At 40.9% G+C, this 27,111-nt stretch overlaps 1 protein-coding gene across 24 annotated transcripts in view; it reads right to left on the reverse strand.

The window, feature by feature from the left end:
- The window catches only part of RBFOX1 (RNA binding fox-1 homolog 1), a 2,436,731-nt gene that overhangs the window by 719,892 nt on the left and 1,689,728 nt on the right, over positions 1–27,111 (reverse strand). The window lies entirely within an intron of this gene.

Here is a 27,111-nt window from a genome sequence, read left to right on the forward strand (position 1 = left end):
TTTTAAATGTAGGTCAAAATAAAAAGAGATTTAACTTTTAATGTTGGAATTAAATCAGTACGTGCAAGTCCTTTGAACACAATAAAATAGCTACAGGAAATCCCCTGAAACAATAATTTCTAACTATTTTTCTCTGCATTTCATAAATAATGAATGGGTAAAAAAACTACCCACTAGTAATACATTTTCTTATACACTAGTTATGCAAGCTGGCTATAACTATAAGATTCCGTGAATGTAAAAAAAATTGAATTTAGTAGTACTTTTTTTTAGCTAAAAATTAAATTTACGTGGCACCATGCTGTCATTTCCCCCCCACAGCTATAGACATAACTAGATTTTTTTTAAGCTTTATGAAAACAATGTGCTTTGCAATAAAGTGAAACACTGTGTCCAAAACTGCTTAGAATACAAAAATGATGTGCTTCTAATCTAATATCACAGGAATACTTCTCATCACAAGGAACCATCTATGTTTCTTTCTACCTGTATATTTTTCCCTACAAAGATTACTCAGACTCTGCCAAGATAATTTAAAATAGTATTTTAAAGAATTATTGTTCCTTCTTGATTTCTCCAATGCACTTAGAAACAAGGTCATTTAAGGAAAATGAGTTTAAAACTATTAAGTATGTTTGCTCTACACTTCATGTTCACTCAGTAGATAATTTTAATAATCATAATGGAATTATACAGGAAAGACTGCAAATTCCTTTATAATATCTAAAAAGAGATATCACATTTACAACTAATGAAATGCAGTCAGTTCAGGTATGAAACATGGCAGTTGTTTAACAGACCACACCGAAATTGCACTAAAGATTAGAACAGGAAGAAAAGCATATTTTTATCCTATTTGAACTGTGGTGAGAGTTTAAGGCAGGCAGAATGTAATAGCTTTGACGGAATTTGGCCACCATCCTGAGATTCAATTTTCCTTTTGTGAAAATTGTCATGGAATCTTTATGCTTACAGCCTTAATTGTCACATCTAGTCTAAAAAACAACACCTCCAGGTGCACTGTGCCCCCACCAAATGCCATGCTATGGCATTTCAAGAGTGACTGTGAGGGAACAGAAAATAGTATTCCATTGTGGCACTTGGGTTTTCCTTGGTGATAGCCTACCCAAATACCTCAAGTTAAGCAGTGTCAGTTCTGCTAATTGTGAAAATTGATGATAACCCCTCATATTACGGCTTCAGAGATTGTAACCAAGAATTGCACAGACTCAGACCAGAAGATCACAGCTGTCCTTTTATGATATCACTAGTCAAATGTACACTATATAAATATACCATGGTAGACTGTAGAAGATATTTTACTAAAACAAATACAAAAAATATTTAAAATGGATTAAAAATAGTGATTTGATAAGCTATCAAAGAATTTGAAATGATGTTTTAAAGGGAAATTACTCAAAATAAATTTAAAATGTTCTGGTACAATGTAACTACTATGTTTTATAAAATAAAACAAAATGTTATTTCAGTATTCTCACACAATGGCTAAATGAATCTAGACATATATGATCATCCTGAAATCTCATTAGCTTTGGTAAACAGATAAATTAATCTTATTCTAACTCCAATAATCCTTCTTACTCTTTTTCTGCCAAGAAAAAAGTTGACTCTGAGTTAAATCCATATTTTTGCTTGCAAATTATTCAGAAACACTGACTAAATGTGACGAAATGCTAAATGTTTCAGCACTGAAGTATGGATTTTGCAACATACCAAAGAATTACTACCTTGGAAATAGACAAACACTGGTGCATATTACAAATGAGTATAACTGGGCATCGGCAGCCCATGATGATTATGGAGCAAAAGCATTTGCACTATGGTATTAGGAGGTGCTGAGACCCTATAACTTCAATTTTAAGGTCAATACAAGTTAGGAGTGTTAAGTATTTTGCAGAAAACAGTGGGAGCTTACCATGTTCATGTAGATGTATTAGTGGGAAAAAAAACAAAACCCAAAAAACCTGGACTATCAGTTCCAATACCACCAAAGATGATGTCTCAGTTATGATCCAGTACTCTTTCAAACTTCTGCCTCATTTTGATGCTCAATATATTGTATACCCTCCCTTAAAACTTCACTACTTTCATAATTCTTCCCAGGAATTCAGCTTTTATTATTTTACAGAAAGTAAATCTCTATTTTGCAGGCTAAAAATTAAAATCAGTTACTCTCAGTTATATCCACTGACAATCTAATCACTTCACCAAACCTCAACCCCAACCTACAAACATGATGCAGTTAACCTATATCCATGCTTTAATCCATTTCAAATGAGACTTATGTTTTTGGTGGGTTGGACTTATGGAACTATTCATTTTTTCCTATTACCACCAGCGATGCCAAATGCCCTGCTTTGGCAAGACATCTTTTTTGGCAAGAACCTTATCCAGTCATTAGGGTGCTAGCCTGGGACTCAGGAGACCTGAGTTTTACTTCCTGCTCTGCAACAAACTTCCTGTGTGATGTTGCACAAGCAACTACATCTCTCTGTACCTCAGTTTCCCTTCTGTAAAATGGCCTCACAGAGGTGTTAACAGAATAAATACATTCAATATTGTGAGTTGCTCACATTCTACAGTAATTGGAGTCATATCAGTATGCCGGCAGATTAGATAGATCCTCCTTGGGAGCAAGTTAGCAGAGGGAATTGCTAGAGTGAGATGCCAGGCACTTTGTCACACCCCTCCTCCAAACAGGGGCTGAATGTGCTGCTTCTGCAGTTCTCCCAAATCATGCTGGCCTGGAAAGCCAGAAAACAATCCTGGACGCTAAATGCAGAGCCTCTGTATGGCAACAATTTAGACTGCCAGCCAGGTTGGGTCAAAGAACTAAATTATTAATTAACATGCACCTGCGTAAGTTGCAAAACCCTTTTTGGGCTAGTCCTTTCCTGAGTTAAAGAGGAACTGGGCTTCTTTGCTAGTGCAAACCAGCCCTAAATCCAGTGTAACCAGACATGGTATAATCTACAGATGGTGTAGAGTCTCCACTCTGCTCCCAGAAGGCAACATAGTTGGAGCGACCACAGAAAAAGGAACCACAATGTTTGTATGGAATGTAAATGTTATAAACTAGATTTTAGTTTCAAAATGATACACTAATGGTAACCAAATAACCAACACTGGAAAGGTACAAATAAATTCAATCATAAATTGAGACTGAAAAATGATAAAATAAATATTAACATAATACAACCATAAAAGCTTTCATTTAAATTATCGGACAATAGATAACAGAAACAACATCAGTGGTATGTGACTTTCCAAGGGGAAGATGTAGCACTGTAGCACCTCACATAAAAAGCTGTCAACACTTGAAGTCTTCACTGAACTTTTTCTTCAATTTTTCCATCATTGGAGTAATGCTGACACAGGCCCACTGGGAGTAGCAATGGTGGGAGCACACAGCACATCTAGACAGTACGTGGTAAATACACCACAGCTCCCAGTGCCTTGTCTACACCTGACCACAGTTCCCATCGTTGCTGCCACCAGTGGAGCTCTATTAGTAATAGTGCAAAAAGCTCATTGTTTACCAAGTCACAGAGGCCATAGTCCCTTGAGTTGATGCCAATATCACTCAAGTCCATAGAGGCAAGCAGTGACCCAGTTATGGGTAGTGAGTGAGTGATGCAGAGCAAGTGATATGGTCTCTAGAGAGCAAGTTCAGAGGTCAGGATAAGCCAATTTATTATCATTATCATCATGCCTAGGAGCCGTAGTCATGTCCTAAGATCCCATTGTGCTAGGTTTGTACAAAATACTTCGCTCAGGATTACGTTCCACAATGTCAGGAGCAACACACCTGTAGCCTATCCACAGAGATCTTGAATTTTTGCTCAAATGAGACTTTCTGAAAACTTGCCAATAGGAGGTTATTATTTATAATTCATGAAAACATATATATTTATTTTCAGACGTAACAAAGAATTATAGCCCGTCATATAAAAAATTATTTGTAGGGTTGAAACTATACAAATGTATGGTAAAAACAGAATTTACAGAGGATTGTTTCCATGAATACTGGATAATTTAAGTTTGGCTACAGCTGTTTATACATTTATTTGAAAACAATGAAGTAGCACAATTCATCACTAGAGTACATTTATTGTATAACATTACTTTTAACAGCCATGAACTCCTTTGGGTTTTGTCAAGCAGAGTAGCCGCCTGATAAATTGACTTTATTAGTGCTGTTGGTTGAAAGAGTTAAAGTAAATTTGTACTGTAAATCTCCAACTGTGGGAAGGTTTGAATTTCCTGGCAGGTAATCAGATAATTGTGTTAATTGGGGAATGAATTAGCAGGTGTATAAAAAGCAGAGCAGAAGACTACCAGAAGGAAGAGACAATGAAGGAAGACGAATCAGCCTGCAGGAACAAAGATTAGAAAACCCCAGGGAGCTTATAAAAGTCTAAAATATAAAGACAAAAACAAACAAAGTGATTGTGAGGAAGAAAGGTCTGGTTTTGCTGGTTTGATTTTGAAACTTTCTGTGTAGAAACTCACGGGTTCCTAATCTCTCTGGTCCTCTACTGTGGGCGTTGCAGTGGAGCAGCATTACACAGTTCGGTCAGAGACCAGACATTGTGCAGTGGAAATGGCTGTAAAGAGACAACACTCACAGAAATGTGCCAGAACCATGTACAGTTACATATCTACAAATCTCTGATTTAGATAACGTTTATCTAGATATCTTAGGTTAAGGAAGTAATCATTCTGGTAGTTTTTTAAAAGTGACTGGGTAGTGGGTAGTGACTTGATTTTAGCCAGTTTATTCACACTTGTTCTTTTCAATTGCTCACGAGAAAAGAAAACTAGTCCCCTAGTGTATTTTGCTATATGTATGCAAAGTGCCTACCAAAATGGCCCTGATCTTTGTTGAGCCCTCTAAGCACTATCATAATACAAATGAACAATAATAATTTGTGATAGCTAAAAAATTTTTAAATTAGGTTAGGTTATGGAAGTGGCAGCTTTCAAGTGAAAGATAAAATGGCTAATTTCCTTCTTAATTCAAGCCAGGGATCAGAAAAATGTATCATCATCACACATTTCACTGTGAGAAAAGAAGACAGCAATCCCTGTTTCAAGAGCCATGGTGCTGTGATGGGTATAACAGCAAGCCTGGTTTCAAAAATGTAAAATAGATTTTAAAATCATTCTGATGAGGAAACATCTGCGAAAATTTCCCCAGCCAGAGTTCTACAAGACAACACTTTGACCCTGAATTACAAAGAGCCAAACAGATGTCTCCTCATACCACAACAGCAATGAAATACTGCTAATTCAACTGTGGTCCTGCTGGGCCAAATTTTGCTTGTGCTTACATTTCAGATTCACTCCAAATTCATTGGACTTCCTGCAGATTTGCCCCACTGTAACCAAGAACAAACTCTGGCTCTGTTTGAATTTCAAGGACGAGCTGACATCTGGCTCCCCATTTTCTATGGCATCCAGATATTCACGAATAAGGATTTGCATATGGGAGGAGTTTGGAAGGCATATAAACCCTCATGTTTAGGAGATAAACTAATCTCTAAGAGATTAGGAAGAAACTTTTCTCATGGGAAGTTTATTCCATAATCACCTTCTTTGGGGCTTTACCACCTTCCTACTACTGCTGGAGACAGGATGCTGGACTAGATGGATAACTAATCTGATCCGGTATGGTAACGTCTACGTTCTATGGACCTGTTAAATCCTCTGAACACTAGTTATTTTTGTTCCCATAACAAGAACTCTGGTATGGTATCTAATCAGTATTTTCACAACACTTTGCTGTTCACATTTATCAGTTTTTCTACCTTTTGGCACATGTGGGTCTTCTGATGCAGCACAAGTTGTTTTAATTTAGACCTCAGAGACCACCAGAAATCTTAATTACTTATTCAAATCAGATTAAAGTGTTGCTGCTTTTATTCCTTTTATCAGCACTACATTTTTAGAGAATTTGAAGTCCTGGTAAACAATCAATCTTGATCAGTTTTTTGGGGGAGAGGGGGAGATTTAATAAAGCCAATGGGCCAGCTCATGTGACTAAGGGCTGTAGAACCACACCCTTATTTTCCTTCTTTGCAAGTAGAAACCCCACCTCCTTGCCCAGAGAATCTCAGAAATAATCAGTATGTATGAACACATACAAACCCAATATCCTTAGCCCCCACATTTTTTTAAGCTAACTCCAGTTAGGAAGAAATGCTATCTTTGAGGAAAGGTAGGCAAGGAAGCAAAAAAAAATTAAGAAGAATTTTAAATTATATTAAAAATATCAATGTGAGTAGGGAATAATTGATTTTAATCACAGGAAAGAAAGGGGATACACATTTCTTCATAGCAACTTGAGGTTGCTGCCTGTTAATTCACTGGTAAACATATCCTGAGATGAAAAACCACAGCCTTGGACTTTGTTTCATTGATGGTAAGATTATTACCTCATAAACAGGAAGCACCCTCAAGTTATAATCTAAATATTTCACATTTATGGAACAACATTCATCCTGAAAGACCCCAAAGCAGTTTACAAACATTAGCCCCAATCCTGGACCTCTCTGTTCTGTGTGGCTATACTGTGTGTGACTGACAGCCCAGCCATAGTCTTTCTGCCTCTCATTCAGTGTACCCTGGACCCAAAATCCTTCCTTATGAAAGTTCAGAGGAAAGCAATGTCTCCACAAAAAGTTTTGGCAAAAATGTTTTAACCAGCCCTAATATACAACTATATCAGTATACTTACCACTAAAAGCACATAGTCAATTACATACAGTACATAGACCCTAAGAGTCAACATAAAACTTTGCATGTTCTTATTTTTCCTTCCACTATAACAGTAACCTTTATACTTTCTTGGAAAGGAAACCCCCAAAAAGTAATGCTTGTAATATTATCTTGATATAAATATGCTAAATACAAATACATTTTTAGTAAAAGATCATGGTTGAGGGTAAACTCTGAAATGGATTTATTGCATTCTTATTTCCATCCCAGTACCATGTAAAAATGTAACTCTAAGCATTTCAGCAGTGTTATGAAAGTTAGATTCCTATTCATGCAGCAAGAATATTTTTTGCTTAATGTTTCCAGTCATCTCAGGCATAACATTCTCTAACTGTAATGTACACATTAGCCAGTCAGCATATAGTAAATTATTCAAAAATATAATAAACCACACCTTAAGAGGTCTTTAGTGTTTCCATTACAAAAGTTATACCGTTAAGAACTGCACAGCACTAATAGCTCAGTCCTCACAGAAACACAATTATGCCACATGCAGTGATTGCAAGTGGTTTTTGTATGCATGCTACAGTCTCGTATTTCAGTCATGAACTCGGCAACGTGCTGTACTGGTCTTAACCTCTTGTTGCCCAAGCACTTTCCATTTGAAGGTTTGTCTACCTAGAGTGCATTACTTTAGTGTCTAGGTGCTGAAATAAAATGAAGTCCAACAGACAAATAAATGTGTACTAAACTTCCCACCTGAGTCAAATAATAAAGAGCTTTTAAACATTAATTTGCTTAAAGTGAGGAAAACCCAATTTTTATTTCTAGAATGAAAAGTAGAAAGAACATGGCATGGGCGCTTGAACAATTTCTATAGTGGGGGTGCTGAGAGCCATTGAACCAAACTGTAAATCCAGTGTATGATGGAAACCACTTCAAGCCAGGGGTGCGGCAGCAGCCCCCACACTCCCAGTTCCAGCACCTATGGAACACGGGAAAATTTGTGAAGAGGATGGCAATCTGGCAATGAGGGGCGATCAACAGGTTATCTCAAGTGCTTATATACAAATGCACAAAGCCTTGGAAACAAGCAGGGAGAACTGGAGGTCCTGGTGATGTCAAGGAACTATGACGTGATCGGAATAACAGAGACTTGGTGGGATAACTCACATGACTGGAGTACTGTCATGGATGGTTATAAACTGTTCAGGAAGGACAGGCAGGGCAGAAAAGGTGGGGGAGTAGCCCTGTATGTAAGGGAGCAATATGACTGCTCAGAGCTCCGGTACGAAACTGCAGAAAAACCTGAGTGTCTCTGGATTAAGTTTAGAAGTGTGTGCAACAAGAGTGATGTAGTGGTGGGAGTCTGCTATAGACCACCGGACCAGGGGGATGAGGTGGATGAGGCTTTCTTCCGGCAGCTCACGGAAGCTACTAGATCGCATGCCCTGATTCTCATGGGTGACTTTAATTTTCCTGATATCTGCTGGGAGAGCAATACAGCGGTGCATAGACAATCCAGGAAGTTTTTGGAAAGCGTAGGGGACAATTTCCTGGCGCAAGTGCTAGAGGAGCCAACTAGGGGGGGCGCTTTTCTTGACCTGCTGCTCACAAACCGGGTAGAATTAGTGGGGGAAGCAAAAGTGGATGGGAATCTGGGAGGCAGTGACCATGAGTTGGTTGAGTTCAGGATCCTGACGCAGGGAAGAAAGGTAAGCAGCAGGATACGGACCCTGGACTTCAGGAAAGCAGACTTCGACTCCCTCAGGGAACGGATGGCCAGGATCCCCTGGGGGACTAACTTGAAGGGGAAAGGAGTCCAGGAGAGCTGGCTGTATTTCAAGGAATCCCTGTTGAGGTTACAGGGACAAACCATCCCGATGAGTCGAAAGAATAGTAAATATGGCAGGCGACCAGCTTGGCTTAATGGTGAAATCCTAGCGGATCTTAAACATAAAAAAGAAGCTTACAAGAAGTGGAAGGTTGGACATATGACCAGGGAAGAGTATAAAAATATTGCTCGGGCATGTAGGAATGTTATCAGGAGGGCCAAATCGCACCTGGAGCTGCAGCTAGCCAGAGATGTCAAGAGTAACAAGAAGGGTTTCTTCAGGTATGTTGGCAACAAGAAGAAAGCCAAGGAATGTGTGGGCCCCTTACTGAATGAGGGAGGCAACCTAGTGACAGAGGATGTGGAAAAAGCTAATGTACTCAATGCTTTTTTTGCCTCTGTTTTCACTAACAAGGTCAGCTCCCAGACTGCTGCGCTGGGCATCACAAAATGCGGAAGAGATGGCCAGCCCTCTGTGGAGATAGAGGCGGTTAGGGACTATTTAGAAAAGCTGGACGTGCACAAGTCCATGGGGCCAGACGAGTTGCATCCGAGAGTGCTGAAGGAATTGGCGGCTGTGATTGCAGAGCCACTGGCCATTATCTTTGAAAACTCGTGGCGAACCGGGGAAGTCCCGGATGACTGGAAAAAGGCTAATGTAGTGCCAATCTTTAAAAAAGGGAAGAAGGAAGATCCTGGGAACTACAGGCCAGTCAGCCTCACCTCAGTCCCTGGAAAAATCATGGAGCAGGTCCTCAAAGAATCAATCCTGAAGCACTTGCATGAGAGGAAAGTGATCAGGAACAGCCAGCATGGATTCACCAAGGGAAGGTCATGCCTGACTAATCTAATCGCCTTTTACGATGAGATTACTGGTTCTGTGGATGAAGGGAAAGCAGTGGATGTATTGTTTCTTGACTTTAGCAAAGCTTTTGACACGGTCTCCCATAGTATTCTTGTCAGCAAGTTAAGGAAGTATGGGCTGGATGAATGCACTATAAGGTGGGTAGAAAGCTGGCTAGATTGTCGGGCTCAACGGGTAGTGATCAATGGCTCCATGTCTAGTTGGCAGCCGGTATCAAGTGGAGTGCCCCAAGGGTCGGTCCTGGGGCCGGTTTTATTCAATATCTTCATAAATGATCTGGAGGATGGTGTGGATTGCACTCTCAGCAAATTTGCGGATGATACTAAACTGGGAGGAGTGGTAGATATGCTGGAGGGGAGGGATAGGATACAGAAGGACCTAGACCAATTGGAAGATTGGGCCAAAAGGAATCTGATGAGGTTCAATAAGGATAAGTGCAGGGACTTAGGACGGAAGAACCCAATGCACAGCTACAGACTAGGGACCGAATGGCTAGGCAGCAGTTCTGCGGAAAAGGACCTAGGGGTGACAGTGGACGAGAAGCTGGATATGAGTCAGCAGTGTGCCCTTGTTGCCAAGAAGGCCAATGGCATTTTGGGATGTATAAGTAGGGGCATAGCGAGCAGATCGAGGGACGTGATCGTTCCCCTCTATTCGACATTGGTGAGGCCTCATCTGGAGTACTGTGTCCAGTTTTGGGCCCCACACTTCAAGAAGGATGTGGATAAATTGGAGAGAGTCCAGAGAAGGGCAACAAAAATGATTAGTGGACTGGAACACATGAGTTATGAGGAGAGGCTGAGGGAGCTGGGATTGTTTAGTCTGCAGAAGAGAAGAATGAGGGGGGATTTGATAGCTGCTTTCAACTACCTGAAAGGGGGTTCCAAAGAGGATGGCTCTAGACTGTTCTCAATGGTAGCAGATGACAGAACGAGGAGTAATGGTCTCAAGTTGCAGTGGGGGAGGTTTAGATTGGATATTAGGAAAAACTTTTTCACTAAGAGGGTGGTGAAACACTGGAATGCGTTACCTAGGGAGGTGGTAGAATCTCCTTCCTTAGAGGTTTTTAAGGTCAGGCTTGACAAAGCCCTGGCTGGGATGATTTAACTGGGAATTGGTCCTGCTTTGAGCAGGGGGTTGGACTAGATGACCTTCTGGGGTCCCTTCCAACCCTGATATTCTATGATTCTATGATTCTATGCGTCTCCATTTCTGTCTCATCTCTAGTGCAGGACTTAATGCTAAGTATCAGAATTCACTAGTATTGCAGTTTTTATAACGTTTATTTCTATTGGGTTTATGGATAGATTACTTCTAATACATTGTAGATAAAAAGAGAGGTGGGGTAGGTATTTTTCACAGCAAGATAGGAAAATACATATCAGCCTTTGGCATCTTTACCTCATCCCCACTGCTAGTGTTAGTTCTAGGGCATATAAAGAAAGTTACTCACCTTTTGAATGACAGATATAATCCATCTTCCAAAGGGAAGAATCTTTCTTCACTCTTCTTCACACCTAAAGTTTCCTCATCACTTACAGCCATGAAAGATCTTGTGGTTCTTTTAATTTATATATATATTTACCTATTTAAATTTGTCAGGTGAGGTGGAGGGGAGTTGTTACCCCATGCCCCCTTACCTCCCTAAATCTTGGCTAAAACCCTGAAGACTTATACTGGTGCTTAACTTTATAGTTCCATTAAAGTCAATGGAAATACTCACTGGGCCAATCCTCAGCTGGAGCCATAAAAGTTTACACTGGTTTAGGATCTGCCCCACCCCCACAGTGCATAACTGGAATTCTCAGGCCCCACGGCAACACAAATAAATAATAATAATGAATAAACTGAACATGTGTAAATCTCTGCAGGATTAGGGGTGTAATTGGTAAAGCATTTTGGGATCTTGCAGGATCTGGGCCTGAATTCTAATTTGAATAATTATATTATACCTAATTTAGGGCTGTCGATTAATTGCAGTTAACTCATGCGATTAACTCAAAAAAATTAATTGCAATGAAAAAAATTATTCACGATTAATCACAGGTTTAATTGCACTGTTAAACAAAAGAATACCAATTGAAATGTATTAAACATTTTGGATGTTTTTCTATATTTTCAAAAAAATTGTAGTGTGTGTTGTAATTGAAATCAAAGTGTATATTATTTTTTATTACAAATATTTGCACTTTAAAAATGATAAAAGAAATAGTATTTTTCAATTGAATTCGTACAAGTACTGTCGTGCAATCTCTTTGTTGTGAAAGTGCAATTTACAAATGTAGATTTTTTTTTGTTGCATAGCTGCCCTCAAAAACAAAACAATGTAAAACTCCAGATCCTACAAGTCCACTCCGGCTACTTCTTGTTCAGCCAATCACTAAGACAAACAAGTTTGTTTACATTTAGAGGAGATAATGCTGCCCACTTCTTATTTACAATGTCACCAGAAAGTGAAAACAGGTATTTGCATGGCACTTTTGAGGCTGGTATTGCAAGGTATTTACATGCCAGATGTGCTAAACATTCGTATGCCTCCTCATGCTTTGGCCACCATTCCAGAGGACATGCTTCCACGCTGATGACACTCATTAAAAAAATAATGCATTAACTAAATTTGTGACTGAACTCCTTGGGGGATAATTGTATATACCCTGCTCTGTTTTACCTGCATTCTGCCATATCTTTCTTGTTATAGCAGTCTCGGATGATGACCCAGCACATACTGGTCATTTTAAGAACACTTTCACTGCAGATTTGACAAAATGCAAAGAAGGTACCAATGTGAGATTTCTAAAGATAGCTACAGCACTTGACCCAAGGTTTAAGAAGCTGAAGCGCCTTCCAAAATCTGAGAGGGACGAGATGTGGAGCATGTTTTCAGAAGTGTTAAAAGAGCAACACTCCGAAGCGGAAACTACAGAACCAGAACCACCAAAAAAGAAAATCAACCTTCTGCTGGTGGCATTTGACTCAGATAATGAAAATGAACATGCATCACTACACACTGCTTTGGATTGTTATCGAGCAGAACCCGTCAGCAGCATGGACGCTTGTCCCCTTGAATGATGGTTGGAGCATGAAGGGATAGATGAATCTTTAGCACATCTGGCATGTAAATATCTTGTGATGCCGGCTACAACAGTGCCATGAGAACACCTATTCTCACTTTCAGGAGACATTTTAAACAAGAAGCGGGCAGCATTATCTCCTGCAAATACAGACAAGTTTGTTTACCTGAGTGATTGGCTGAGCAAAAAGTACTGAGTGGACTTGAAGGCTCTAAAATTTCACATTGTTTTATTTTTGAATGCAGTTTTTTGTACATAATTCTACATTTGTAAGTTCAGCTTCCATGATACAGAGATTGCGCTACAGTACTTGTATTAGGTGAACTGAAAAATACTATTTTTTTTTTGTTTTTTAAAGTGCAAATACTTGTAATCAAAAATAAATAAAAAGTGGGCACTGTACACTTTGTATTCTCGGTTGCAACTGAAATCAATATATTTGAAAATGTAGAAAACATTCAAAAATATTTATATAAATGGTATTCTATTATTAACAGTGCGATTAATCACAATTAATTTTTAATAGCTTGACAGCCCTTACCTAATTTTATACTTGCAGTGTACTTTCAAAATGGATAAAGTGTTAACAGCAGTCTTTACCTGAATTGTTGTGTAATGATGTTATACATTATTAAAAAGCTGCCTTCATCCACCCCACAGGTGACTGCATTTCCTGTGGGGGATTAAATTATTCCTGTATGTATGGTTAAGGATCCTCTGGCATGGAAAGTTCTATTATAAATGCAAGACAATAAAATATAATGAATAATCTTAAAGTTATTTGCTGGACAGATTCAATGTCGTCTGCATTTTATGTATTTCTTATGTGACCTTTAATCTATTTAACATAGTCTCTCACTTTTCCCAGAAACAAGCCCCTCCCCCCCATTCTGATATTGATTTAATTTAAAAACTACCTTCCCCATAGAAATAAAATCTAAGATTAAAAAGCCATTAGCTCAGAACAGTTGGTTAGTCTGTAGTCAGACATATTTCCTATATATATATATAAAATCTGAATTGATAGACAAAATTTTATATCTAAAGGAAAAAGTCCTGATTTACTCATCAGTCATATTTTCTACAAATGAGCATAATTTATAGTTCAGTCTGTTTATAAATGATGGGCATAAACTGGAAATCAGTGGCATGTAATAAAAATCCAAAATTGTGTGTATAAATCATGAATTTAAAGTACTTATGTATAAATTAAATCCATAAATATTGCATAAAATGACAACCCACTCCTTACTGGCTTAATTCATAAATGCGTTTTTCCCCTATATCTATCAACAAATCTATAAAAGGCATTAGAAATTTTAGGTAAATTTCCTTAAGAAAACATTTTCCAACAGAAAACAGATAATAGAACTCTAGATCTATTCTTTTTCTTTAACCAGAACACAAGATTGAACCTAATTCAGATTTTGTTGCAATCCATGCCTCTTCAGCCATCTCTAACAATATGCAGTGACCCTTTGCAATGTAGCACTTTCAAACCAACAACCTCAAAGCACTTCTTAAATCTTAATAAAGCCTCATCTCACCCAATGAGGAAAGTAGGTACAGTTATCTCAGTTTTATAAATAGAAATTACAGAGAAAAGAGGTTAAGTGAGTTGCCAAAGGCCACACAGAAAGGCAGCAGCAGAGCTAGGAAAAGAACCTAGGAGAACAGAACTTGTCTGAGCCTCTGGCTCTAGCCAATGAACTTCACTCACATATTTCTATAGTTGAATAGATGTAGTACACACACATACCTTCTTCTAATAAATGGCATACTATATTTTGCCCCCAACTAATTCATCAGTATAATAAATTGAATTCCCATGAGAGGTCATGTCTGAAATCAGGTACTTGCTCTGTACCCTCACTTATAAGCTACTAAAGACAAAAATATAATCCTTCACCATTCATTTTTGTATACTATTCACACTACAAGGCTGTTTTTGTTTTGTTCTTGTTTTTGCTTGTTTTTTAATTTTATCTTTTAATCTATTTTTATCAATAGTGAATTATGGTAGTATAGACAATGGAGATCCTGAGAGTTCCTATTTTTTTTCTCTAGCTGTTCTTTGACACAGCTCTCAAAAGTATGAAAGTGTTGTAAGAGAACTGGATTACATGTCAAACTGATTGCCAGAGTCATTGGAGGAGATTCAAAATGCACATTGGTGCATGGGATATACACACAGAAACAGCTACCTAGCAATCTGAGGTCTGAGAGTTTTTTTTAGATTTGATCTTCAGTGAGCAATTAGGAGAATCACATTATATTTGGCAAAGTTTGTTGAGAAATAACATACCAGTGGATTCATTTAGTGTGAGAAAATAATTCCAGCCCATCCAAAGAGAATTTTTGTTTGTTTGTTTGTTTTTTAGTATAGTTACTCACGCAGGAGTCCATTTATTTATATCATTAGTGTTCAAAACAATATTTAAGAGATATTTCTTTCAAATGCTGTGCTCTGTGATTTCTGATTATTAATGGTGGTTGTTGCAGGAGAAGAACGTGCCATATATTTAGGGCTGAGAAAGAGAAAACTGGGAGTGGGGGAAACGTAACAAGAGGTGAGAATACTCACCATCAGGAAGTGACAGAGAAACAGCAGCTAGATGCAAAATGGCCACTATAAAGCTGGAGTGTTGGACTGTTCCACTAGAAATAATGGCAAAAGAATCCTACAAGGAAATCCAACTGAGAAGGATTAAGAGGGGCCAGAAAGTCACAGAGGAAGGCGGCTTGCAGAAGAGAGGCTGCTTCCATTCTGTATCCCCAGTATGGCTCTGATCGAGAAATGTATAGAGCAAGGCCTGTGTTGAAGTAATGAGACTACACACAGGCTTAAAGTTGGGCATGTTCTTAAGTAGCTTGCTGGACTGGGGTCTAGATCACAATGTGGTATCCAAACATGTGCCAAATGCTTTTCATTAAAAATAAAGTTGCTGCCCCAAGAGTCTGCCAGTCTATGTTTCCTCTGAAGTATCGCTGGGATTTCTTCCAGCTGAACGTAGGCTCTGATTTCAAAGTTAGAATAATCTGTGTGTTCCCATGACAGCCAAGATGAGAAAATAAAATAAATACAAACCTATGTGGAGTCTGCATTTGCCTTAGGTATTTATAACAGACTGTACACCCATAGGGCAGCAAGAGGGGATGAGGAAAGGCAGCAGAGAGATTCCCTGTGTGAAGGGGCTAATAAGAACCCTGCAAACACACCTGCAGAATGCAAGGCGTGAACAAGGGTGTTTGTGACTGGAAGCATTAGACAGCCCAAAAGGACTGATATCCTGCCTTGCCCTTCACATCATTTGGCAGGCTTGGGCCAGTGCTGAAGAGCAACAATACTGCAATGGCTACTTCAGTGAGAAACCCCAAAGCCATTCTGCCCGTCTGTGTCCTCTGTAGGTAGGGTATTGGTGCAGTGCTCTCCACAGCTCACATAGCTGTGGTTATTCTGGTCTGGTCTTTACTGTTGATCTCATTATTTCAAATTATTATTATTTTATTTTAATAAGACAGATTTTCTATAGGCCAGACGCTCTTTTCCCATGATGTTTTCCTCCTGTTTGTTTACACCCGATGTTTTGTGAGTTGCAATGTTATTACAGGTGTCAACAGCCATTAGAAGGTGTCTACAGTGTAATTGACTGCAGTGTTATTTACCCCAGTGAGCAGGTATAAATATTTAATTTTTGCGCACCATATGACAATGAGAATTCTTTCAGACAATAAATATTTTTATTGTTTTTCTCATGCGATAAGTATCGGCCGCTGAGACACAAGTATTTGCATGAAGGGTGTTATCAGATATATCCATTCCACCTAAAAGCCATGGTGGATCATTTTTATTTAAAAAGTATGCTGTTACTTCCCAAATATAACAGCAGTTAGAAGTGTGCTTTATTTGTTTTTTTTTTTCTTACACCCAAGAAAATAGATGGATGAATTAATAAAAAAGCAGTAGAATAAGCCAAGAGTTGAAAACTTAACCCTGCTACTTCTCGGACCAATCTTCCTTAAAGAGGCATTCTCTAGGTAAAATAAAACAGTAGTGTCACTTAAGAGAAAATATGTTGAAATTGACCTCATATTCAGGGAATAGCAACCTAATTTGGCCTATGAGGCTGAAGGAATGTACACGTAGCCCGAAGCTGTTAATAACAAAGATGAAGAAACAACATGTCATATAGGTAGGTGCTGTCTCACTCTTTGTAGAAAGATACCAGGTTAGTGCCTAAGGCATATGTGAAGCTGTTCCTAATATGGATGATTAACCTTATACCTGCCATAGTTTGGGAGCATAAAAAGATTTGAATATCTAGAATACGAACAGTGTTAACCATTAAGGTTTAAAAATGAATTGTATTTTGGTAAGAATGGTTTAGCGTAAAAATAAAATAATCAATAGGGATTTGTATTTTTTGCTGTCGGAAGAAATCACCATTCAACCACAGTATTCACCTTCATAGAGCAAACAGTGACTTGAGGGCAGGAGAGAACCTTTATAGAAGTTAAACAAACAATTCTGAATATAAGGAAGCTGTTGGACAGATATCACCTCTCTACTCTTGTCTAACACAGAGATAATATTAGATGTGATAAATATGTTACAAAACAGTTAGTATAAGATTCCTAATATTATTGATAATTATGATACTATAGCCTATGAATAGTACAGAAAGTTTTGCTAAATTCTATTAATTTAAATCTATATATGAACTAAGGAAATTCACCAAGCCTTTTGCTGTGCTATCAACCAGATTTTCTGTGCCAGATGGGGGCATCTGGAGAGATTTAGTCCCCACGGTTATTATTTATACAGCAAATTATTGTTTTGTTTTCTGAGGGAATTTGAAAGTGGGAGTTTGAGAGAAAGCCTAATCTACATAAAGCTACGCAGAGAATTAACAACTCTAATTTGTTTATGTTTAAACTCAACATGGAATTATAGCAAGTACCCTTATAATTCAACCTATACTCTCGCAACCGTCTTTGACGCATGCTTCTGGGCTCATATAACAAGATAATAATTTAAAGAGAGAGAAAAGGGGAGATTTTTGATCTATTAATAAAATTTAATGAAACTGCCACCATAAAATGGTAAAATTGCAAAGGTTTATAGAAAAACAAAACTATGGAGAGACAAAGGTGGATGAGATAATATTTTTTAGTGGACCAACTTTTATTGGTGAGAGAAACACGTTGTCAAGCTTACAGAGAGCTCATCTTCAAGTCTGAGGTTTAGCCTACTTCAGGTCTGAAGAAGAGCTCTATGTAAGCTTGTCTGTCTCATCACAAGAAATTGACTCAATAAAAGATATTATCTCACCCACTTTGTGTCTCTGATATCCAACAAGGCTACAGTCACACTACATAAAACAAAATGCTGACAAATCAGGCTTAAAGTATCATGTTTTAACTTGTGATTCTCTCACATACTATGTGAAGACTACACCACTTCTATTTAAAAATCTCAGATGGGTTCTTTTGGAAAGAAGTTTAACTTTCTGCTTTATTAAACAGTGTTTTACCTACTTTAGAGGATTTACATTACAGAAGAAAACCAGTCAGACTTCATTATTCTCACAAGTATATGGAGCAAGAAAATATCTCTCCATAATTAAGGCAGGCAGCTTTCAAGTATAAATCAGATTTTTGCCCTTCCTTACCACTAAACCTGGGGCAAAGCTCAGCCAATCTAACTGACTTTCTCAAGATCAATTTTTCACCAGATTTTTATTTAAACAAATAAAATAAACATTACAGGATCAAACATTTTTATTAGATATGAGAGTTTGAAAGTGTTTCTTACATTTATTGGGACATTGCTTCATTTACCCCCAAATCTCCACAAAGTGTATAGTCAAAGGCATTGGTATAGTCAAAGGCATTGGCAATGCTTTTGACTATACACTTTGTGGAGATTTGGGGGTAAATCTAGAACCTGGCTTTTCAGTGCATTGAACAATGCTAAAATAATGTGTGCTCCATGCCAGGAAAGGAGGTATAGGAAAGAATGGGGGTGGGGGAAGGGAAGGGCCTCATGGACTGCGTAGAAAGCTGGTAGCCAAGAAATCTCAGATGATATTGCTGGCCTTGCAGCAATGTGCGACCATAACAAGTAGCCTGAGCCAGCATTCACTTAGAAACAATGGAAAGACTCCCATTGACTTCAAGGATCTCTAAGATCTTTGAAAACAAGGTGAACTATTTAACCTTTTAAAAATGGGAAAACAGGCAGAAAGAGATTAAGGCCCAGGCTCAGCAAAGCACTAAAGCACCTGCTTATGTCCCACTGACTTCAAGCACAAAATATACAGCAGTGTCAGACAGTTTTATGACGTCCCATGTAGCTCTCCCTGAAACATACCTCAAGCCATTTGTTAGCTTGCAAAAACATCCCCTGGCAACATTTATTCCTAGATATTTTCTTCCCTTTCTCCTCTTTGAGAGAGTGTTTGCCCTTTCTCTGCAAACAAAGTAATGCATACTCATGTGATTCAAGCTTCAGTAAGATGCAGCTATCCTTTAAGCTTCCCTGCAGTGAGGAAGGAACTTGTCTGGGCCAAGTTGCACTAGAAGTTTTCTTGTGCCATTGACAGGTTCAGTAATGATTCTCCTTGTTAGGGAAACTGAAATGGGCAATATCTTTTGGCCCTGAAGGATCTGTTTACCTAAGTAGATACATCATACCCATCACTATGGCATTTGAGGACTTTAAATAAAAAAACCCCAAGCAAGCAACAGGTCAACTCTTCCCCCTTCTGGTTCCATCCATCTTCCCCTATACCAGTGTTTCTCCAAAGTATTTGATTGTGCTTCTCCCTTCTTTGTGTCTGTAGTAGTTTATGCCCACCCCCATCCCCAGGTGTCCAGCCACCAGCTGCCACTCTCCAGCCACCCAGCTCTGAAGGAAGAGCCGAGAGTGGTGGGTGCTGGCCAGGCACCCAGTTCTGAAGGCAGTGCCTCTGCCAGCAGCAGCACGGAAGTAAGGGGGGCAATACCATACCATGCCACCCTTACTCCTTCACTGGTGCTGGTGGTGGCGCTGCCTTCAGAGCTGGGCATCCAGCCAGCAGCTGCTACTCTCTGGCCGCCCAGCTCTGAATGTGTGCAGTAAGGTTTTCTTTTTCCCCCGAAAGCTTCACACACACCCCTATAATACATTCCGTGCTCTCCCAGTTTGAGAACCGCTGTCCTACATTATGATTCCCAAGTGACTGAGCTACACTGCACCTTCCACCTCCTCATGATCTGACACTGAAAGATTCTATATTTTATGTCCATCAAAGGACATTTCCAGGTAAGTATCATGTTAGGTTATCTACAAGTTCTCACAAGGCAGCAGTGCTTTAATACATTGAATGGGTGATGAAAGGTCCTTTTTTCCTCATCGTTCTTTTAATGTTATGACTTGCAACAAAAATTGCAGAGTCTAGAAGAATCTGTTGGGATAATAAATGCAGTTATTAGGTGAGTTAATATTTCAGGGGACTTGAGGTCACACAAACCTGAATCTGACCCAGGTAAGTAGTGATCAAAATCTGTTGCCATCAAATGACTGCCTGGTTGCTTGTGTGAACTGAAAGTGACCTCGTTCCTGTTGGACAGGGTTGCATATCAACACAACACTGTTATTCATTCCATTGCTTCATTCATGTGCATGGTACTTTGGTAATGACACTCTCATCTGCAGTCTCAACAGTTAGACCAAGGACTAAACATGCCTAGAGACTGAATAACTGCCTTTAGGGGAGTGTGTCCTCTGCCAGAATAGGGTTAATCTCAGGGGTGAGAGTGAGCGGGTACGGGTCGGTACGGCGTACCGGTAAGAAGCTGGTACCGGCCCATACGCAGTCCACATTAAAGCGCTGCCACGGCAATGCTTTAATGTCCCTGCCCCTTTTGTCTCCCAGGGTCCATACCAGCAAGGCCGCCAATGGGGGGAGGGAAAAGGGCAGCAACGTTAAAGTGCTGCCGCGGCAAAGAACCATCCTTAAAGCGCTGCCCCTTCCTGGTTGGTGGCCCTGCAGGTAGGGACCCTACCAGGAGAGCTGCTGATGCGGGGGGAGGAGGGGGCACAAAAGGGGCAGGGACATTAATGTGCTGCCACGGCAAAGGACCCTGCTTAAAGCGCTGCCGCGGTGGTGCTTTAACGTAGTTTCCCCTTTTGCCACCCTCCCCACCCCACTGCTGACGGGGACAGGGGGAGCTGCCCCAGGGCTGCGATTTAAAAGGGCCCAGGGCTCCAGACACTGATGCCACTATCGTGGCAGCAGCTGGAGCCCCGGGCCCTTGAAATCCCTGCTGGAGCCCCAGACTGTGCAGGCCAGGTGGCATAGAAGGGCTGGCTGGGGGGGACGCTCACCCAGCCCCGCCCCTTCCACCAGGCCCCGCCCCTTCCAGGGGCCAGAGCTGGCACCCATACCGGTAAGTCTTTGGAGTTACTTTCACCCCTGATTAATCTTTACTGTGAAAGTAGTGTGAGAAGCTTACCCTGCTATTGCCTAAACTTTACTTATTTGGAGCTTGAAATAAGGATTACATTCTGCACTGCTGTTTACCTGGCAGCACCTTTATGGGCAATATATTTACTTTGCAATAGACAAATAAAACACAGTCATTTTCATTTATCTTGGTTTAACAAGGCACAAATAGCCACATAATAGCTACCTCATAACTATAGACCAAGTGGATACATGGAGAGTACCATCAAGACAAAAGTGGCCATATTGAGCAGCTGGTGTAAACTGGCATTCCTTCATTGAATTCAGTACCATGAAGCCACTTTACAGCATCTGGGAATCTGGTCCAAAGTTCTTTACCTCGTGTAAGAATTACACATTTTGGAACCTAAAAATTGCAAAGTGCATGACTTTTTTTTTTTTTAAGTACTTCCTCTATAGCTACAAATTAATCTGCAGGAATTGCATCTATTATGTGTTTATATGGTATAGTACTTCCCAGATAACTATAGACTAATTACACTTTTTTAGATATATCATACAAAAGAAAATAGTTTCAAATTCTCAATACCTACCTAGACAACAATTTTAGACATAGATTTTTATAATACTTTGGAACTGAAAGTGCAATTTTCATGACATGAAGGAGGGTGAAAATGCCTAAAAGCCAGATGGTAAATAAACCACAGTTCATCATTTAAGTTCATACATAGCAGTCTCACATTTTTCATGAATTCCCAGTTTATACTTAATACAGAGAAGACAATAATGATGTATTACATTCCTCTCTCTCAGACTATCAATCTAGTCCAGGAATGTTAATCACTCCTGTATCGGAAACAGAAATAACTTCTAGTAAGCAAAAAAGTTGTGAAATGCAAATTATCACTTTGTATCAACAAAAACAAAACTCTGGTTAATTCTCCTTATTTAGCACAGATTATTGAGACTTTTCACTTGCATTAATACTTTTTCCAACGTAGATCAAACATGTACACAGTGGTGGTGTAGCTGTGTCGGTCCCAGAACATTAGAGACCAGGTGGACAAGGTAATGTCTTTTATTGGACATTCTTGTGGAGAGTGAGACAAGCTTTTGAGCTTACACAGAGCTTTTCCTCAGGTCTGGGCAATTTAGACCTGGTCTACACTACAGGGTGAGGTCAACATCATCTGCTTTGTATCAACCCAGATGGAAGATTCTTCACTTAAATTAGCTCCTGCCAAAGTGCCTCTCTGCACTGATTTATTAACACCATCTTCCCGAGCAGCACAGAGTCACAGTCGATGTAATTAAGTCAACAGAGAGTATGTCTACACTATGAAATTAGCTCACATCTTCAGGAACTCTGGTCTGTATGAACAGCTGCAGCAAGGGACTTACTTTCCAGACCAGAAAATAGCTATTGGGGATGTTGCAATGCCTATAGTTATCCTTGGGGACCCAGCCTAGCTCTTAATGCCATGGCTCATGAAGCCATACACAGGCACTCTGGACAATAGTCAGGAGCAGTTCAACTATAGGCTAAGCAAGTGCAGAATGGTGGTAGAATGTGCATTTGGACATTTAAAAGTGTGCTGGCGCAGTTTATTGACTCGGTTAGACCTCAGAGAAACCAATATTCCCATTGTTATTGCTGCTTGCTGTGTGCTCCACAATATCTGAGAGAGTAAGGGGGAGACATTTATGGCGGGGTGGGAGGTTGAGGCAAATCGCCTGGCTGCTGATTACACGCAGCCTGACAGCAGGGCGGTTAGAAGAGCACAGCAGGGCATGCTGCACATCAGAGAAGCTTTGAATACCGGTTTCATGACTGGCCAGGCTACGGTGTGAAAGTTCGGTTTGTTTCTCCTTGATGAAAACCCACCCCCTTGGTTCACTTTACTTCCCTGTAAGCCAGTTGCCCTTCCCCTTTTGATCACTGCTTGCAGAGGCAATAAAGTCATTGTTGTTTCAAATTCATGCATTCTTTTTTTAATTCATCACACAAATAGGGGGATAACTGCCAAGGTAGCCCAGGAGGAGTGGGGGAGGAGCGAAGCACAAGGCCACACTGCACTTCAGAAGTTATTAAATGCCAGCCTTCTGTTGCTTGGGCAGTCCTCTGGGGTGGAGTGGTTGGGTGCCCGGAGCCTCGTCCCTGCCCCACGTTCTTGGGCGTCTGGGTGAGGAGGCTATGGAACTTGGGGAGGAGGGTGGTTGGTTACACAGGGGCTGCAGTGGCAGTCTGTGCTCCTGCTGCCTTTCCTGCACCTCAAGCATACGCCGGAGTGTATCAGTTTTATCCTCCAGTAGCCTCAGCATTGCTTCCTGCCTCCTCTCATCATGCTGCTGCCAGCTCTCCTCTTGCTCCAGCCAGTTGTCCTCGCATTCATTTTGTGCTTTCCTGGACTCTGACATTGTCTGCCTCCATGCATTCTGCTGGGCTCTTTCAGTGAGGGACTGCAGGAGCTCAGAGAACATTTCATCATGAGTGAGTTTTTTTCCCCACCTTCTTATCTGCGCTCCTCTGGGACAGAGATGATAGGGGGAGCGTTGAAACATTTGCAGCTGTGGGAGGAAAAAAAAGGGAGAGTAGTATTTTAAAAGACACATTTTAGAGAACAATGGGTAGACTCTTTCACGGTGAACCAAGCTGTTAACATTACACAGCACATGAGCTTTCTTTACAAGGTCGCATTTTGCCTCTTATATTGAGGGCCTGCTGGTTTGCTGTGAGAGATCACATACGCAGGGCCAGGCGACAGACTTCAGCTTGCAGGCAGCCATGGTAAGCCAGTCTTTTAGCTTCTTTAACCTTCATAAGATGTGGCAATGGTTTCAAACAGCAGCACCCTCATTTCCCATACCAAGCACCCATTGGGTTGGCCATTTAAAAGAAGGGGCTGTGGTTTTCAGGTTAACATGCAGTACAAAACACAACTAACCCCCCCACACACACTCCATTCTCTGGGATGATCGCTTCACCCCTCCCCCCACTGCGTGGCTAACTTCTTTTCAGCCACAGGCACACAGCCCAGCAGGAATGACCACCTCTGGATGTCCCCTTAATAAAATTCCCCTATTTCAACTAGGTGACCATGAATGATATCACTCTCCTGAGGATAACACAGAGAGATAAAGAATTGCTGTTGCTTGAATGCCAGCCAACACCAGGACCATACGCTGACATGCTTTCTTATGCAATGATTCCAGACTATGGACTACTGGCCTGGCGTGGGTAAAGTGTCTTACCATAGAGGAGGCAATAAGGCTGCCCTCCCCAGAAATCTTTTGCAAAGGCTTTGGGAGTACCTCCAGGAGAGCTTCAAGGAGATGTTTGTGGAGGATTTTCACTCCATCCCCAGACACATTAACAGACTTTTCCAGTAGCTGTACTGGCCAGGAATGCATCCTAAGGCTTCAAGGAAATGAATCATTAAACATGCTTGCTTTTAAACCGTGTATTATATTTACAAAGGTACACTCACCACAGGTGCTTTCTCTGCCTTCAAGGTCCAGGAGCCCAGTTTGGGGAAAGGTATTGTCTCCAGGGTGATGAATAGTTCCTGGCTGTCGGGGAGAATGGTTTCTCCACTTGCCTTCTGTGTGCTGTCTTCCTCGTCCCCAAAATCCTCATCCCTGTTGTGTAAGACTCCCTTGCAGGAGTCCACGTACAGGTGTGGGGTAGTTGTATGGGCACCCCCTAGAATTGCATGCAGCTCATCATAGAAGCGACATGTCTGGGGGTCTGACCTGGAGTGGCTGTTTGCCTCTTTGGTAGGCTTGCCTGAGCTCCTTAAGTTTCATGCAGCACTGCTGCGGGTCCCTGTTATAGCCTCTGTCCCTCATGCCCTTGGAGATTTTTTCAAATATTTTGGTATTTCGTCTTCTGGAACCGAGTTTTGATAGCACAGATTTGTCTCCCCATACAGCAATAAGATCCAGTACCTCACGTTCAGTCCATGCTGGAGCTCTTTTGCGATTCTGGGACTCCATGGTCACCTGTGCTGATGAGCTCTGCATGGTCACCTGTGCTGATCAGCGAGCATCAGGGGATCCAGCCAGTCTCCCCGGTCTTAGTCCAGGAGGTCTCCGACTCTCGTGACTTCCGCCAGGACCAAACTCTGGTGCACCGAGTGGGACTCCACCACCTGCACATGGAGCTGGGGGTTATGTAGCAGGGGCTCCGCAAGGAGATCTGCTCCCACAGTGGCCGCTGCGGACCTGGTCGTTGAAAACAGTTTCCAGGTCCGGAGGAGGTCCTGGTAGAAGACCGGCAGCCTGGAGAGGTCTCGCGGAAAACCTCTCGGACAAAGATAAAAGAGCTGCCGGTCGTATCGGAGCCCTTGGAAGCGGCGCAGGAAAGCGTGCGCCAGTATGCTACCTGCACTATAGAGGAGCCTCTGCAGGGCCTGGAGGCGGAAGACACTGACCTGAGTGTGCAGACACTTCAGGCCCTGCCCTTCTTCCTTCAGGAGACTAACAGAAGGCAGATATATTAGCCCCAGGTTAAGTACGTCCCTTTTTCCTGGGTAAGGTAACAGGGAAGGTTCCAGAACTATCAGGAACCTTCTGGAGACAATTAAGACAGACAGGCTGATTAGAACACCTGCAGCCAATCAAGAAGCTGCTAGAATCAATTAAGGCAGGCTAATCAGGGCAGGAGCTCACTTCAGTTTGTGGGTGCGTGTGTAATGAGCTGGGAGCAAGAGGTGCTAGGAGCTGAGAGTGAGAATGCATACTGTTGGAGGACTGAGGAGTACAAGCATTATCAGACACCAGGAGGAAGGTCCTATGGTGAGGATAAAGACGGTGTTGGGAGGAGGCCATGGGGAAGTAGCTCAGGGAGTTGTAGCTGTCGCACAGCTGTTACAGGAGGCACTCTGGACAGCTGCACTCCACAGGGCCCTGGGCTGGAACCCGGAGTAGAGGGCGGGCCCAGGTTCCCCCCAAACCTCCCAACTCCTGGTCAGACACAGGAGGAGTCGACCTGGACTGTGGGTTCAGAAAAACGGCCAAGCTGAGGGCTGCCATGAAGCTCCAAGGTGAGCAAATCCGCCAGTAAGCGCAAGACCCACCAAGGTAAAAGAGGAAATTTGTCACAGTGCCCAGTGAGGAGGTGCACGGCCAACTCACAGAGCCAAGTGTTCATGCATACACAAGTGATTTAATAACAGCAGTGGCTGTATGCCAACCTAAATTAGGTTGACTTAATTTTGTAGGGTTAGGACTTGTCTAGACTGCTACTTTACAGCACTGAAACTTTCTCGCTCAGTGGTGTGAAAAAACAGTGTAAAGTGGCAGTGTAGATAGTGCACCTGACCCTTTAAGCCACAAAGTGATCACTCTATATCTAATCTCTCAATCCTCAAAGGAAACCTGCACAACACTTTCTAAAGGCGAGCCTGGGAGCGTAAATTCAGAACTTTGCTAGACATATGGACTGAAATTAGACACTAGATTTACAGCTTACACCAATCTATAACCCACAAAAAACACCATCCACTTCCGCCACTTCTCCCTGGCTTCCTTTCCTCCCTATGACTGGAGGAGTATTAACAGGCCACTTCATAGTGAATGGTCCCTTGAAATGTGTGTTAACTACTTATGCAAAACAATCTGTTTCATCTTGTATTACACCTAAACCATATTTAAACAAACCAAATTATTTTTGTTTGGTTTGTTTTTTAAACAGCATAGTGCTAGGTACCTGCAACTTGCATTGATTTAAAATACTTGTCCAGACCAAGCCCTTAAACTGGGAAGCATCTGTTTAAAGATCACATAATGCAGCAATTTTAGAATGTTATTTTATTTAGCCTCCCAATAACAAAGCATTTCCTTCAATACACAACTGCAGTGTAGTTTATGAGGGTGAATATTTTGTGTACTGATTTTGTCTCACTGAGAATATAAGATTTACGAGAGTACCTATGTTTTAATTGTGCACCAGGGTTGTTAATTAAAACTTGACAGTAGAAATAAACCATAATATTAACATCAATTTATGTGAGGCAGAATCAAGAACTAATGCATTTTTTTCTTTCACTAGTTTTTCTTTATACACCAGAACATGCAATTTCTCAGTTTAATTACTCAATTATACATTACTTGTAGACATCACAGTCAAATTGTACATCTTATATTCGA

Source organism: Lepidochelys kempii, chromosome 10 (assembly GCF_965140265.1).
Source record: "Lepidochelys kempii isolate rLepKem1 chromosome 10, rLepKem1.hap2, whole genome shotgun sequence".
NCBI classification, from domain to species: domain Eukaryota; kingdom Metazoa; phylum Chordata; order Testudines; family Cheloniidae; genus Lepidochelys; species Lepidochelys kempii.